Source organism: Pseudophryne corroboree, chromosome 2, assembly GCF_028390025.1.
Source record: "Pseudophryne corroboree isolate aPseCor3 chromosome 2, aPseCor3.hap2, whole genome shotgun sequence".
Lineage (NCBI taxonomy): Eukaryota > Metazoa > Chordata > Amphibia > Anura > Myobatrachidae > Pseudophryne > Pseudophryne corroboree.
Genome location: NC_086445.1, coordinates 41,724,010 through 41,738,614, shown reverse-complemented (window position 1 = coordinate 41,738,614; position 14,605 = coordinate 41,724,010). Strand labels below are relative to the sequence as shown.

Sequence of the window (14,605 nt, the reverse complement as noted above, 5' to 3'; positions counted from 1 at the left end):
ATTGGCCGGTACCCTTAACCCTCAAAGGGGTCCAGAGGTTCTTAGGGTTCGCCAACTATTACCGAAAGTTTATACGAGACTTTTCCACCATTGTGGCGCCTATTACTGCTTTTACTAAGAAGGGTGCTAACCCGTCCAAGTGGTCTGAAGAAGCCATGCAAGCATTTCATCTTTTAAAACAAAGGTTCATCTCTGCGCCTGTTCTGAAACAGCCTGACATCGACTCTCCTTTCATCTTAGAGGTGGATGCCTCCTCCGTTGGAGTAGGAGCGGTGTTATCTCAGAGGGCTAAAGATGGCCATTTACACCCTTGCAGTTTCTTCTCCCGGAAGTTCTCCCCAGCTGAGCGCAACTATGCCATTGGCGACCAGGAGTTGCTAGCCATCAAGCTCGCTCTAGAAGAGTGGAGGTATCTGTTGGAGGGAGCTTCTCATTCAATCACCATACTTACAGACCACAAGAACCTTTTATACCTGAAGGGCGCACAATGTCTCAACCCTCGTCAGGCCAGATGGGCACTTTTCTTTTCCAGGTTCGACTTTAAACTCCAGTTCTGTCCGGGCTCTCAGAATCGCAAGGCCGATGCCCTTTCCCGCTCATGGGAGCAAGAAAATGAGTCAGAGTCTTCAGACAAGCATCCTATTATAAATCCGTTGGCATTCTCCACGGTAGGGATGGACTCTACGCCCCCATCAGGGAAAAGTTTTGTGAAGCCGATGCTAAGGAAGAAGCTCATGCATTGGGCCCATGCTTCCTGTTTTGCCGGACATACAGGTATCCAAAAAAACCTGGAGTTTATCTCTAGGTCCTATTGGTGGCCAACTCTGAAAAAGGACGTCTTGGAGTTTATTGCTTCTTGCCCAAAGTGTGCCCAACATAAAGTATCCCGCCAGTCGCCTGCGGGGCAACTGGTTCCACTATCCGTTCCCCGTCGACCATGGACCCACTTGTCGATGGATTTCATTACAGACTTACCCATGTGCAACAAGTTCAATACCATCTGGGTGGTAGTTGACCGGTTCACCAAGATGGCACACTTCATTCCTCTCACCGGTCTTCCGTCAGCTTCCAAGTTGGCTCAAGTATTCATACAAGAGATCTTCCGACTCCACGGTCTTCCTGAAGAAATTATCTCAGATCGAGGAGTTCAATTCACAGCCAAATTCTGGCGAAGTTTATGTCAAGTCCTCCAAGTCAAGCTAAAGTTTTCCACGGCTTACCATCCTCAGACCAATGGTCAAACCGAGAGGGTGAATCAGGACTTGGAGGCCTTCCTCCGCATCTATGTGTCCTCCTCTCAAGATGACTGGGTTCAATTACTTCCCTGGGCCGAGTTCTGTCATAACAACCAGTATCATTCTTCATCTGCTTCAACACCATTCTTCACTAACTTTGGATTCCACCCTAAAGTCCCTGAGTTCCAACCGCTTCCAGCAACTTCTGTTCCCGCAGTGGATATCACCTTGCATCAGTTTGCCAATATCTGGAAGAGCGTACGATCAGCTCTGCTCAAGGCATCGTTCAGGTACAAGAAGTTTGCGGATAAGAAGCGTCGAGCAGTTCCTGCTCTCAAGGTGGGTGATCGGGTATGGTTATCCACGAAGAATTTGAGGTTAAGAGTTCCCAGTATGAAGTTTGCACCTCGCTATATTCGTCCTTTCAAGATTGAACAAGTCATCAATCCTGTTGCTTACAGACTCCAGTTGCCTCCCTTCTTAAAAATACCCAGGACATTCCATGTTTCCCTGTTGAAACCGCTGATCTTGAATCGGTTTCATTCCTCACTTCCTCCAACTCCGAAAGTCCAAACTCAACGAGGCGTTGAGTATGAAGTGGCCAAGATCCTGGACTCACGTCACCGTTACGGTCAACTACAATATCTTATTGACTGGAAGGGTTATGGTCCTGAGGAACGTTCATGGACCAATGCTTCTGATGTCCATGCTCCTGCCTTGGTCCGGAGATTCCATTCCAAGTTTCCTCAAAAGCCAAAGAAGTGTCCTGGGGCCACTCCTAAAGGGGGGGTGCTGTCACGATCCGGGTATCTGGACGCCATTTCTTACCCATCAGATGCCTCCTAAGGCTGGCTCAGCGCTCCAGGACCGGATCCCATCTGTTATCCTGATGTGTACATTCCTGTATCCTCTCCTGTCACTCTGGGACGCTGTCACAGTAAACGCCATATTACACCTGGCATGGCGTCTCCCGCGGCCTCCGCCGCCGTCCCTGAACTTCTGCATGCAGAGTGTCTGAGTGGCGATTACGTCAGCCGCGGCCTCCGCTGTGTCCGCGTGGTTGGATGTGCATCTGTCAGCCTGGCGCCTCCTGTCTCCGGTGGCCGGCGCCGCCATTACTGTTTTCATTACCACATGGATTACAAACCAAACTTCCCTCCAAGTGTCTGCATGGGCGCAGCCATCTTGGATTCTGTCAGCTGATCATTTCCACCAATCTGTTCTCAGTATTGATAATCTGCATAATTGCCTAGCCAATCCCTTCCTTGCTGCAGGTATAAATACACTGTGCCTGAGCAAGGAAGGCGTCAGTGCTTTGGTTGTCAAACCTAGTTCCTGTTTGTCTCTCTCCTGTGATTGTCTTCCAGGTTCCAGCTCCTGTCTCAAGACTTCCACCATAGAGACCCGCACCAGCATTCCACCTGCGGTGTAGCCTGACTCTCCAATCCATTGTGGATTCATCTGTTTCCAGCTACAACATTACCTGCTTCCAGCTCAGCTTCCAGCAGAGTACAGCTTCCCTTAAAGGGCCGGTGTCCTTTCTACACTTTACCACTCTCCACCGGTATTATTATTTCTCCGCTCTCAAGTTCTACATTTCAGTTCATATTTCATCGCTCCCAAGTTCATTTATTATTTAACTGGTTCCAGCCAGTATCCACTCCGTGCTAACAACAGTCTGGTTCCAGCCAGTATCCACAGCAGCTGTTTTATCTTCAGCAACCCAGCTTTTCCTGGAACACCAGCTGGCACAATCCTGGGTTATCTCCATTGCTACAGTCGGGCCTGGTAAGGACTTTCCATCTAGAAGATCATAAGAACTATCTCACACTACCAGTGCCCTGTGGCTCCTGCCATCCTGTAGTACCCAGGAACTGTATTTATTCTTTGCTGACTTTTACGTTTTCTTTTACTGCTGCTGTGTTGCGGAGTTGTCATAATAAACATCATTGACTTTTATCCAAGCTGTCGTGGTCACGCCTTCGGGCAGTTATTATTCATGTTACTTACATGTCCAGGGGTCTGATACAACCTCCCAGGTTCCGGTACATCTCAGCCCCTACAACTGAGGCTGCCTCCCGTCAGCTCAGGCCCTCAGTTGTGACACTGGCCTCGCACCACGCAACATATTTTCGCCTAATGCGGTGATAATGCTTTGCGGTTACATCCTTCCTGGCTTTGATCAGGGTAGGGATGACTTCATCCGGAATGCCTTTTTCCTTCAGGATCCGGCGTTCAACCGCCCTGCCGTCAAACGCAGCCGCGGTAAGTCTTGGAATAGATAGGGTCCTTGATGGAGCAGGTCCCTTCTTAGAGGTAGAGGCCACGGGTCCTCCGTGAGCATCTCTTGAAGTTCCAGGTACCAAGTCCTTCTTGGCCAATCCGGAGCCACGAGTATAGTTCTTACTCCCCTCCGTCTTATAATTCTCAATACTTTTGGTAAGAGAGGAAGAGGAGGGAACACATACACTGACTGGTACACCCACGGTGTTACCAGAGCGTCCACAGCTATTGCCTGAGGGTCCCTTGACCTGGCGCAATACCTGTCCAATTTTTTGTTTAGGCGGGACGCCATCATGTCCACCTTTGGTTTTTCCCAACGGTTTACAATCATGTGGAAGACTTCTGCTGAGGAAGTCTGTTTCCCAGTTGTCCACTCCCGGAATGAACACTGCTGACAATGCTATCACATGATTTTCCGCCCAGCGAAAAATCCTTGCAGCTTCTGCCATTGCCCTCCTGCTTCTTGTGCCGCCCTGTCTGTCTACGTGGGCGACTGCCGTGATGTTGTCCGACTGGATCAGCACCGGCTGACCTTGAAGCAGAGGTCTTGCTTGGCTTAGGGCATTGTAAATGGCCCTTAGCTCCAAGATATTTATGTGAAGTGATGTCTCCAGGCTTGACCACAAGCCCTGGAAATTTCTTCCCTGTGTGACTGCTCCCCAGCCTCGCAGGCTGGCATCCGTGGTCACCAGGACCCAGTCCTGAATGCTGAATCTGCGCCCTCTAGAAGATGAGCACTCTGCAACCACCACAGGAGAGACACCCTTGTCTTTGGTGACAGGGTTATCCGCTGATGCATCTGAAGGTGCGATCCGGACCACTTTTCCAGCAGGTCCCACTGGAAAGTTCTTGCGTGGAATCTGCCGAATGGAATTGCTTCGTAGGAAGCCACCATTTTTCCCAGGACCCTTGTGCACTGATGCACTGACACTTGGCCTGGTTTTAGGAGGTTTCTGACTAGTTCGGATAACTCCCTGGCTTTCTCCTCCTGGAGAAACACCTTTTTCTGGACTGTGTCCAGGATCATCCTTAGGAATAGAAGACGTGTCGTCGGGATCAGCTGCGATTTTGGAATATTAAGAATCCAACCGTGCTGCCGCAACACTACTTGAGATAGTGCTACCCCGACTACCAACTGTTCCCTGGATCTTGCCCTTATCCGGAGATCGTCCAAGTAAGGGATAATTAAAACTCCCTTCCTTCGAAGGAGTATCATCATTTCGGCCATTACTTTGGTAAAGACCCGGGGTGCCGTGGACAAACCAAACGGCAGCGTCTGAAACTGATAGTGACAGTTCTGTACCACAAACCTGAGGTACCCTTGGTGAGAAGGGTAAATTGGGACATGGAGATAAACATCTTTGATGTCCAGAGACACCATATAATCCCCTTCTTCCAGGTTTGCCATCACCGCTCTGAGTGACTCCATCTTGAATTTGAACCTTTGTATGTAAGTGTTCAAGGATTTCAGATTTAAATTAAGTCTCACCGAGCCGTCCGGCTTCGGTACCACAAACAGCGTGGAATAATACCCCTTTCCCTGTTGTAGGAGGGGTACCTTGATTATCACCTGCTGGGAATACAGCTTGTGAATGGCTTCCCATACCGCCTCCCTGTCGGAGGGAGACGTCGGTAAAGCAGACTTTAGGAAACGGCGAAGGGGAGACGTCTCGAATTCCAATTTGTACCCATGAGATACCACCTGAAGGATCCAGGGGTCCACCTGTGAGTGAGCCCACTGCACGCTGAAATTTTTGAGACGGGCCCCCACCGTGCCTGAGTCCGCTTGTAAAGCCCCAGCGTCATGCTGAGGACTTGGCAGAAACGGGAGAGGGCTTCTGTTCCTGGGAACTGGCTGTTTGCTGCAGCCTTTTTCCTCTCCCTCTGCCACGGGGCAGAAATGAGGAGCCTTTTGCCCGCTTGCCCTTATGGGGCCCAAAGGACTGCGCCTGATAATACGGCGTCTTCTTATGTTGAGAGGCTACCTGGGGTAAAAATGTGGATTTCCCAGCCGTTGCCGTGGCCACCAGGTCTGTTAGACCTACCCCAAATAACTCCTCCCTTTTATAAGGCGATACTTCCATATGCCTTTTGGAATCAGCATCACCTGACCACTGTCTTGTCCATAACCCTCTTCTGGCAGAAATGGACAGCGCACTTACTCTTGATGCCAGTCGGCAAATATCCCTCTGTGCATCACGCATATATAGAAATGCATCTTTTAAATGCTCTATAGTCAGTAATATACTGTCCCTATCTAGGGTATCAATATTGTCAGTCAGGGAATCCGACCAAGCCACCCCAGCACTGCACATCCAGGCTGAGGCGATTGCTGGTCGCAGTATCACACCCGTGTGAGTGTATATACATTTTAGGATATTTTACTGCTTTCTGTCAGCAGGTTCCTTAAGGGCGGCCGTATCCGGGGACGGTAGTGCCACCTGTTTAGACAAGCGTGTGAGCGCTTTATTCACCCTAGGGGGTGTTTCCCAACGTGCCCTATCCTCTGGCGGGAAGGGGTATGATGCTAATAACTTTTTAGGAATTAACAGTTTTTATCGGGGGAAACCCACGCATCATCACACACTTCATTTAATTCCTCAGATGCAGGAAAAACTACAGGCAGTTTTTTCTCACCCAACATAATACCCTTTTTAGTGGTACTGGTATTATCAGAAATGTGTAAAAACATTTTCCATAGCCTCAATCATGTAACGTGTGGCCCTACTGGAAATCACATTCGTCTCTTAATCGTCGACACTGGAGTCAGTATCCGTGTCGGCGTCTGTATCTGCCATCTGCGGTAACGGGCGTTTTAGAGCCCCTGATGGCTTTTGAGACACCTGGACAGGCACAGGCTGAGTCGCCGGCTGTCTCATGTCATCAATCTTTTGTAAAGAGCTGACACTGTCACATAATTCCTTCCATAAGCTCATCCACTCAGGTGTCGACTCCCTAGGGGGTGACATCTCTGTTACAGGCAATTGCTCCGCCTCCACCTCATTTTCCTCCTCATACATGTCGACACAACGTACCGACACACAGCACACACACAGGGAATGCTCTGATAGAGGACAGGACCCCACTAGCCCTTTGGGGAGACAGAGGGAGAGTATGCCAGCACACACCAGAGCGCTATATATATACAGGGATAACCTTATATAAGTGTTTTTCCCCTTATAGCTGCTGTATTGTTATACTGCGCCTAATTAGTGCCCCCCTCTCTTTTTTAACCCCTTTCTGTAGTGTAGTAACTGCAGGGGAGAGCCAGGGAGCTTCCCTCCAACGGAGCTGTGAGAGAAAATGGCGCCAGTGTGCTGAGGAGATAGGCTCCGCCCCCTTCTCAGCGGCCTTTTCTCCCGTTTTTCTGTGGAATCTGGCAGGGGTTAAAATTCATCCATATAGCCCTGGGGGCTATATGTGATGTATTTTCGCCAGCCAAGGTGTTTTTATTGCTGCTCAGGGCGCCCCCCCCTAGCGCCCTGCACCCTCAGTGACCGAAGTGTGAAGTGTGCTGAGGAGCAATGGCGCACAGCTGCAGTGCTGTGCGCTACCTTGGTGAAGACAGGATGTCTTCTGCCGCCGATTTTCCGGACCTCTTCTTGCTTCTGGCTCTGTAAGGGGGCCGGCGGCGCGGCTCTGGGACCGGACTCCGAGGCTGGGCCTGTGTTCGGTCCCTCTGGAGCTAATGGGGTCCAGTAGCCTAAGAAGCCCAATCCACTCTGCAAGCAGGTGAGTTCGCTTCTTCTCCCCTTAGTCCCTCGATGCAGTGAGCCTGTTGCCAGCAGGTCTCACTGAAAATAAAAAACCTAAAACTAAACTTTCACTAAGAAGCTCAGGAGAGCCCCTAGTGTGCACCCTTCTCGGCCGGGCACAAAAATCTAACTAAGGCTTGGAGGAGGGTCATGGGGGGAGGAGCCAGTGCACACCAGGTAGTCCTAAAGCTTTACTTTTGTGCCCAGTCTCCTGCGGAGCCGCAATTCCCCATGGTCCTTACGGAGTTCCCAGCATCCACTAGGACGTCAGAGAAATGACAGGAGCTGATTGACTGGTACTAAAGGGGAGTATTTATCAAAGATTGGAGAGAGATAAAATTGTGAGAGAAAGTACCAACCAATCAGCTCAGAACTGTCATTTTTCAAACACAGCCTGTAACATGTAAGGGAGAAGCTGATTGGCTGGTACTTTATCATAACTTTATTTCTTTCCGAGCTTTGCTAAATACTCCCATTAATCTACATCCACTTTTTCTCTCCCCATGGCTTAGTACATAGGGGGTTTAACTTTATTCATGAAGCAGTGAAAAGAGTGGCGAAACAGACCGGTGGAGAAGTTGCTCATGGCAACCAGTCAGCATCTCCCTTACATTTTATAGAATGTACTTGATGAAGGCTACCTTCAAAGCTGATTGGTTGCCATGGGCAACTTCTCTACTGGTCCTTTTCTCCTCTCTTTTCACTGCTTCATGAATAAACCTGATAGACCCCTAAGGGGCGTATCCTATTAGCCGCAATAACCCGTTTTCATGCTAAAAACGGGACTTTTACCACGAATTGCGAAAAAGTATCCCAACACCATGGGGTGCCACAGCACACTCTCAGGGGCGCAGCAGGTGGTCCGGTCTTAAATCAGATTATTTAGGCTTGTTTCTCTGCTGCGTGATTATAAAGAAGTCCTGTATGTCTCCTTATCTGTCCGCTGTAAATGGGTAAAGTCCACAGCAATCAGCAACCCCAGGTAATCAGGTAGGTAGCTCTGCCCATCATAAACAGAGATTACCACACTGCCCTCTGTACAATAAGGTTTGCTCACACACCTGTTGTGCTGCGTGTGTACCACGAGCCCTGGCACACTGTAATATACAACACGTGCTCCAATATCCTGTCTGGTTCTGGATCTTCACCTGTATTTGCCCCTGATACCCCCAACGCTGGTACACACCTCCTGCCCACTGGCTATGGCTCTCCAACAGCTTTTTCCTCTTCACTCCCAACTGACTCAGCTCATGCCATCTGCCTGGTTCTTTACCTCCATGTTGCTTCCTGGCAAAGTACCTTTCTGTAGTCCCTGTTGCTTGATTGCTTGATAAAGTGGAGCGAGATAAAGTACCAGCCAATCAGCTCAAGTGGCAGAAGCTCATCAGTTGGTACCTTATCTAACTCTACTTTATCTCTCTCCAAGGTCTGATACATCTCCCATCCATAGTGTTGTGCTGAGGCACAATGTACACATTAATATTGGGGAGGTCGATACTACACACGGGGGGAGATGAACTAAGCAGTAAAAAGAGTGGAGAAGTGAGCCAGTGGAGAAGTTGCCAATGGCAACCAATCAGCTGCTTTGTATAATTTTGCAGTATGCAAATTGGTAAAAGTGTTACTTCAATGCTGATTGGTTGCCACGGGCAACTTCTCCACTTGCTCGCTTCTCCACTGTTTGCTTAGTACAGGCATGTCCAAACTGCGGCCCTCCAGCTGTTGTGAAACTACATTTCCCAGCATGCCCTGACACAGTTTTGCTGTCAGAGAATGCTAATGCTGTGTCAGGGCATGCTGGGATGTGTAGTTTCTCAACAGCTGGAGGGCCACAGTTTGGACATGCCTGGCTTAGTACATCTCCCCCACAGTCTACTCAGTGTACTGCTTATTTGACCCGAGGAAGCATGTCGTGGCTAAGTGGGTAGTGTGGGGCGTGGTGGCGCGATGACGTCATTGTGCCAACCAGCTATACAATCCAGTTATCACCAGCGTTGCAAAGTGGGAGTGGGGCCCCAATGATTTTATTCCGAGCGAAATGCGCCATCAAGCTGCCCAGGCCACCCACTTCACTGGTGATGATACATGTGCGGCCTCCAGGACACTTGCTCACTCTTCTGGGCATCCAGGAGAGCCACCCGAGGGTTCAGGAGTCTCCAGGATGCTCCGGGAGAGTACGTAATAATGAAACACATCCATAGTCTGCTAAAAGTGTTTGCTGGCAATTACAGAACCACAAGTACCAGCATACCATTTGCTGCCAGAGCATGCAGGCCCTTGTATAAGTAAAGGATACAGCATATGTCAGCATCTAGGGTCCACTAAGACCTGTAGGGTACAGGAATAAAACACTGTACATAAAGATACTTAAAAAAAAAGTTAACAAAATCAAATGAATGACTACGCCGCACCTTCTGTTCTCCACCTTAATCAGAGGCGATCCTCGTTCATCTGACATCTTGAGTAGTGATGAGCGGGTTCGGTTTCTCGGAAACCGAACCCCCCCGAACTTCACCCTTTTTACACAGGTCCGAGCCATACTCGGATTCTCCCGTATGGCTCGGGTAACCCGAGCGCGCCCGAACGTCATCATCCCGCTGTCGGATTCTCGCGAGATTCGGATTCTATATAAGCAGCCGCGCGTCGCCGCCATTTTCACTCGTGCATTGGAAATGTTAGGGAGAGGACGTGGCTGGCGTCCTCTCCGTTATTGTTGAACTTGATTGTGCACTATTGCTTAATTGTGGGGAGGGCTGGGGAGCAGCTGTATTATATAGGAGGAGTACAGTGCAGAGTTTTGCTGATCAGTGACCACCAGTTATCCGTTCTCTGCATGAAAAAAACGCTCCATATCTGTGCTCAGTGTGCTGCATATATCTGTGCTCACACTGCTTAATTGTGGGGACTGGGGAGCAGCTGTATTATATAGCAGGAGTACAGTGCAGAGTTTTGCTGACAGTGACCACCAGTATACGTTGTCTGCCTGAAAAACACTCCATATCTGTGCTCAGTGTGCTGCTTTATTGTGGGGACTGGGGACCACCAGTATAATATTATATAGGAGGAGTACAGTGCAGAGTTTTGCTGACCAGTGACCACCAGTATATAATATATAGCATTACGGTACAGTAGGCCACTGCTGTACCTACCTCTGTGTCGTCATTCATTAAGTATACTATCCATCTACATTCTATACCTGTGGTGCATTTTAGTTTTGCAGTTTGCTGATACAGTGACCACCAGTATACTATATATAGCAGTACGGAAGGCCACTGCTGTACCTACCTCTGTGTCGTCATTCATTAAGTATACTATCCATCTACATTCTATACCTGTGGTGCATTTTAGTTTTGCAGTTTGCTGACACAGTGACCACCAGTATACTATATATAGCAGTACGGTACAGAAGGCCACTGCTGGACCTACCTCTGTGTCGTCATTCATTAAGTATACTATCCATCTACATTCTATACCTGTGGTGCATTTTAGTTTTGCAGTTTGCTGATACAGTGACCACCAGTATACTATATATAGCAGTACGGAAGGCCACTGCTGTACCTACCTCTGTGTCGTCATTCTTTAAGTATACTATCCATCTACATTCTATACCTGTGGTGCATTTTAGTTTTGCAGTTTGCTGATACAGTGACCACCAGTATACTATATATAGCAGTACGGAAGGCCACTGCTGTACCTACCTCTGTGTCGTCATTCATTAAGTATACTATCCATCTACATTCTATACCTGTGGTGCATTTTAGTTTTGCAGTTTGCTGACACAGTGACCACCAGTATACTATATATAGCAGTACGGTACGGAAGGCCACTGCTGTACCTACCTCTGTGTCGTCATTCATTAAGTATACTATCCATCTACATTCTATACCTGTGGTGCATTTTAGTTTTGCAGTTTGCTGATACAGTGACCACCAGTATACTATATATAGCAGTACGGAAGGCCACTGCTGTACCTACCTCTGTGTCGTCATTCATTAAGTATACTATCCATCTACATTCTATACCTGTGGTGCATTTTAGTTTTGCAGTTTGCTGACACAGTGACCACCAGTATACTATATATAGCAGTACGGTACGGAAGGCCACTGCTGTACCTACCTCTGTGTCGTCATTCATTAAGTATACTATCCATCTACATTCTATACCTGTGGTGCATTTTAGTTTTGCAGTTTGCTGATACAGTGACCACCAGTATACTATATATAGCAGTATGGAAGGCCACTGCTGTACCTACCTCTGTGTCGTCATTCATTAAGTATACTATCCATCTACATTCTATACCTGTGGTGCATTTTAGTTTTGCAGTTTGCTGATACAGTGACCACCAGTATACTATATATAGCAGTACGGAAGGCCACTGCTGTACCTACCTCTGTATCGTCATTCATTAAGTATACTATCCATCTACATTCTATACCTGTGGTGCATTTTAGTTTTGCAGTTTGCTGACACAGTGACCACCAGTATACTATATATAGCAGTACGGTACGGAAGGCCACTGCTGTACCTACCTCTATGTCGTCAAGTATACTATCCATCCCATACCTGTGGTGCATTTCAGTTGTGCACAGTAAATATAGTAGTAGGCCATTGCTATTGATACTGGCATATAATTCCACACATTAAAAAATGGAGAACAAAAATGTGGAGGTTAAAATAGGGAAAGATCAAGATCCACTTCCACCTCGTGCTGAAGCTGCTGCCACTAGTCATGGCCGAGACGATGAAATGCCATCAACGTCGTCTGCCAAGGCCGATGCCCAATGTCATAGTAGAGAGCATGTAAAATCCAAAAAACAAAAGTTCAGTAAAATGACCCAAAAATCAAAATTGAAAGCGTCTGATGAGAAGCGTAAACTTGCCAATATGCCATTTACGACACGGAGTGGCAAGGAACGTCTGAGGCCCTGGCCTATGTTCATGGCTAGTGGTTCAGATTCACATGAGGATGGAAGCACTCATCCTCTCGCTAGAAAAATGAAAAGACTTAAGCTGGCAAAAGCACAGCAAAGAACTGTGCATTCTTCTAAATCACAAATACCCAAGGAGAGTCCAATTGTGTCGGTTGCGATGCCTGACCTTCCCAACACTGGACGGGAAGAGCTTGCGCCTTCCACCATTTGCACGCCTCCTGCAAGTGCTGGAAGGAGCACCCGCAGTCCAGTTCCTGATAGTCAAATTGAAGATGTCACTGTTGAAGTACACCAGGATGAGGATATGGGTGTTGCTGGCGCTGGGGAGGAAATTGACAAGGAGGATTCTGATGGTGAGGTGGTTTGTTTAAGTCAGGCACCCGGGGAGACACCTGTTGTCCGTGGGACGAATATGGCCATTGACATGCCTGGTCAAAATACAAAAAAAAATCACCTCTTCGGTGTGGAATTATTTCAACACAAATGCGGACAACAGGTGTCAAGCCGTGTGTTGCCTTTGTCAAGCTGTAATAAGTAGGGGTAAGGATGTTAACCACCTCGGAACATCCTCCCTTATACGTCACCTGCGGCGCATTCATCATAAGTCAGTGACAAGTTCAAAAACTTTGGGTGACAGCGGAAGCAGTCCACTGACCACTAAATCCCTTCCTCTTGTAACCAAGCTCCTGCAAACCACACCACCAACTCCCTCAGTGTCAATCTCCTCCTTACCCAGGAAAGCCAATAGTCCTGCAGGCCATGTCACTGGCAAGTCTGACGAGTCCTCTCCTGCCTGGGATTCCTCCGATGCATCCTTGAGTGTAACACCTACTGCTGCTGGCGCTGCTGTTGTAGCTGCTGGGAGTCGATCGTCATCCCATAGGGGAAGTCGGAAGACCACTTGTACTACTTCCAGTAAGCAATTGACTGTCCAACAGTCCTTTGCGAGGAAGATGAAATATCACAGCAGTCATCCTGCTGCAAAGCAGATAACTCAGGCCTTGGCAGCCTGGGCGGTGAGAAACGTGGTTCCGGTATCCACCGTTAATTCAGAGCCAACTAGAGACTTGATTGAGGTACTGTGTCCCCGGTACCAAATACCATCTAGGTTCCATTTCTCTAGGCAGGCGATACCGAAAATGTACACAGACCTCAGAAAAAGACTCACCAGTGTCCTAAAAAATGCAGTTGTACCCAATGTCCACTTAACCACGGACATGTGGACAAGTGGAGCAGGGCAGACTCAGGACTATATGACTGTGACAGCCCACTGGGTAGATGTATTGCCTCCCGCAGCAAGAACAGCAGCGGCGGCACCAGTAGCAGCATCTCGCAAACGCCAACTCGTTCCTAGGCAGGCTACGCTTTGTATCACCGTTTTCCAGAATAGGCACACAGCTGACAACCTCTTACGGCAACTGAGTAAGATCATCGCAGAATGGCTTACCCCAATTGGACTCTCCTGGGTATTTGTGACATCGGACAACGCCAGCAATATTGTGCGTGCATTACATCTGGGCAAATTCCAGCACGTCCCATGTTTTGCACATACATTGAATTTGGTGGTGCAGAATTATTTAAAAAACGACAGGGGCGTGCAAGAGATGCTGTCGGTGGCCCGAAGAATTGCGGGCCACTTTCGGCATTCAGCCACCGCGTACAGAAGACTGGAGCACCACCAAACATTCCTGAACCTGCCCTGCCATCATCTGAAGCAAGAGGTGGTAACGAGGTGGAATTCAACCCTCTATATGCTTCAGAGGATGGAGGAGCAGCAAAAGGCCATTCAAGCCTATACATCTGCCCACGATATAGGCAAAGGAGGGGGAATGCACCTGACTCAAGCGCAGTGGAGAATGATTTCAACGTTGTGCAAGGTTCTGCAACCCTTTGAACTTGCCACACGTGAAGTCAGTTCAGACACTGCCAGCCTGAGTCAGGTCATTCCCCTCATCAGGCTTTTGCAGAAGAAGCTGGAGAGATTGAAGGAGGAGCTAAAACAGAGCGATTCCGCTAGGCATGTGGGACTTTTGGATGGAGCCCTTAATTCGCTTAACCAGGATTCACGGGTGGACAATCTGTTGAAATCAGAGCACTACATTTTGGCCACCGTGCTCGATCCTAGATTTAAAACCTACGTTGTATCTCTCTTTCCGGCAGACACAAGTCTGCAGAGATTCAAAGACCTGCTGGTGAGAAAATTGTCAAGTCAAGCGGAACATGACCCGTCAACATCTCCTCCTTCACATTCTTTCGCAACTGGGGGTGCGAGGAAAAGGCTAAGAATTCCGAGCCCACCCGCTGGCTGTGATGCAGGGCAGTCTGGAGCGAGTGCTGACATCTGGTCCGAACTGAAGGACCTGCCAACGATTACTGACATGTCGTCTACTGTCACTGCATA

General features: G+C 48.5%; 1 protein-coding gene across 1 annotated transcript in view; it reads right to left on the bottom strand.

The window, feature by feature from the left end:
- The window catches only part of GDPD5 (glycerophosphodiester phosphodiesterase domain containing 5), a 307,956-nt gene extending 299,467 nt beyond the window's left edge, over positions 1-8,489 (bottom strand). The window contains exon 1 of the mRNA XM_063951228.1: positions 8,335-8,489. The gene's annotated coding sequence lies outside the window, so the exon portion shown is untranslated. The remainder of the gene's footprint in view (positions 1-8,334) is intronic.
- Positions 8,490-14,605: the final 6,116 nt, after the last annotated feature.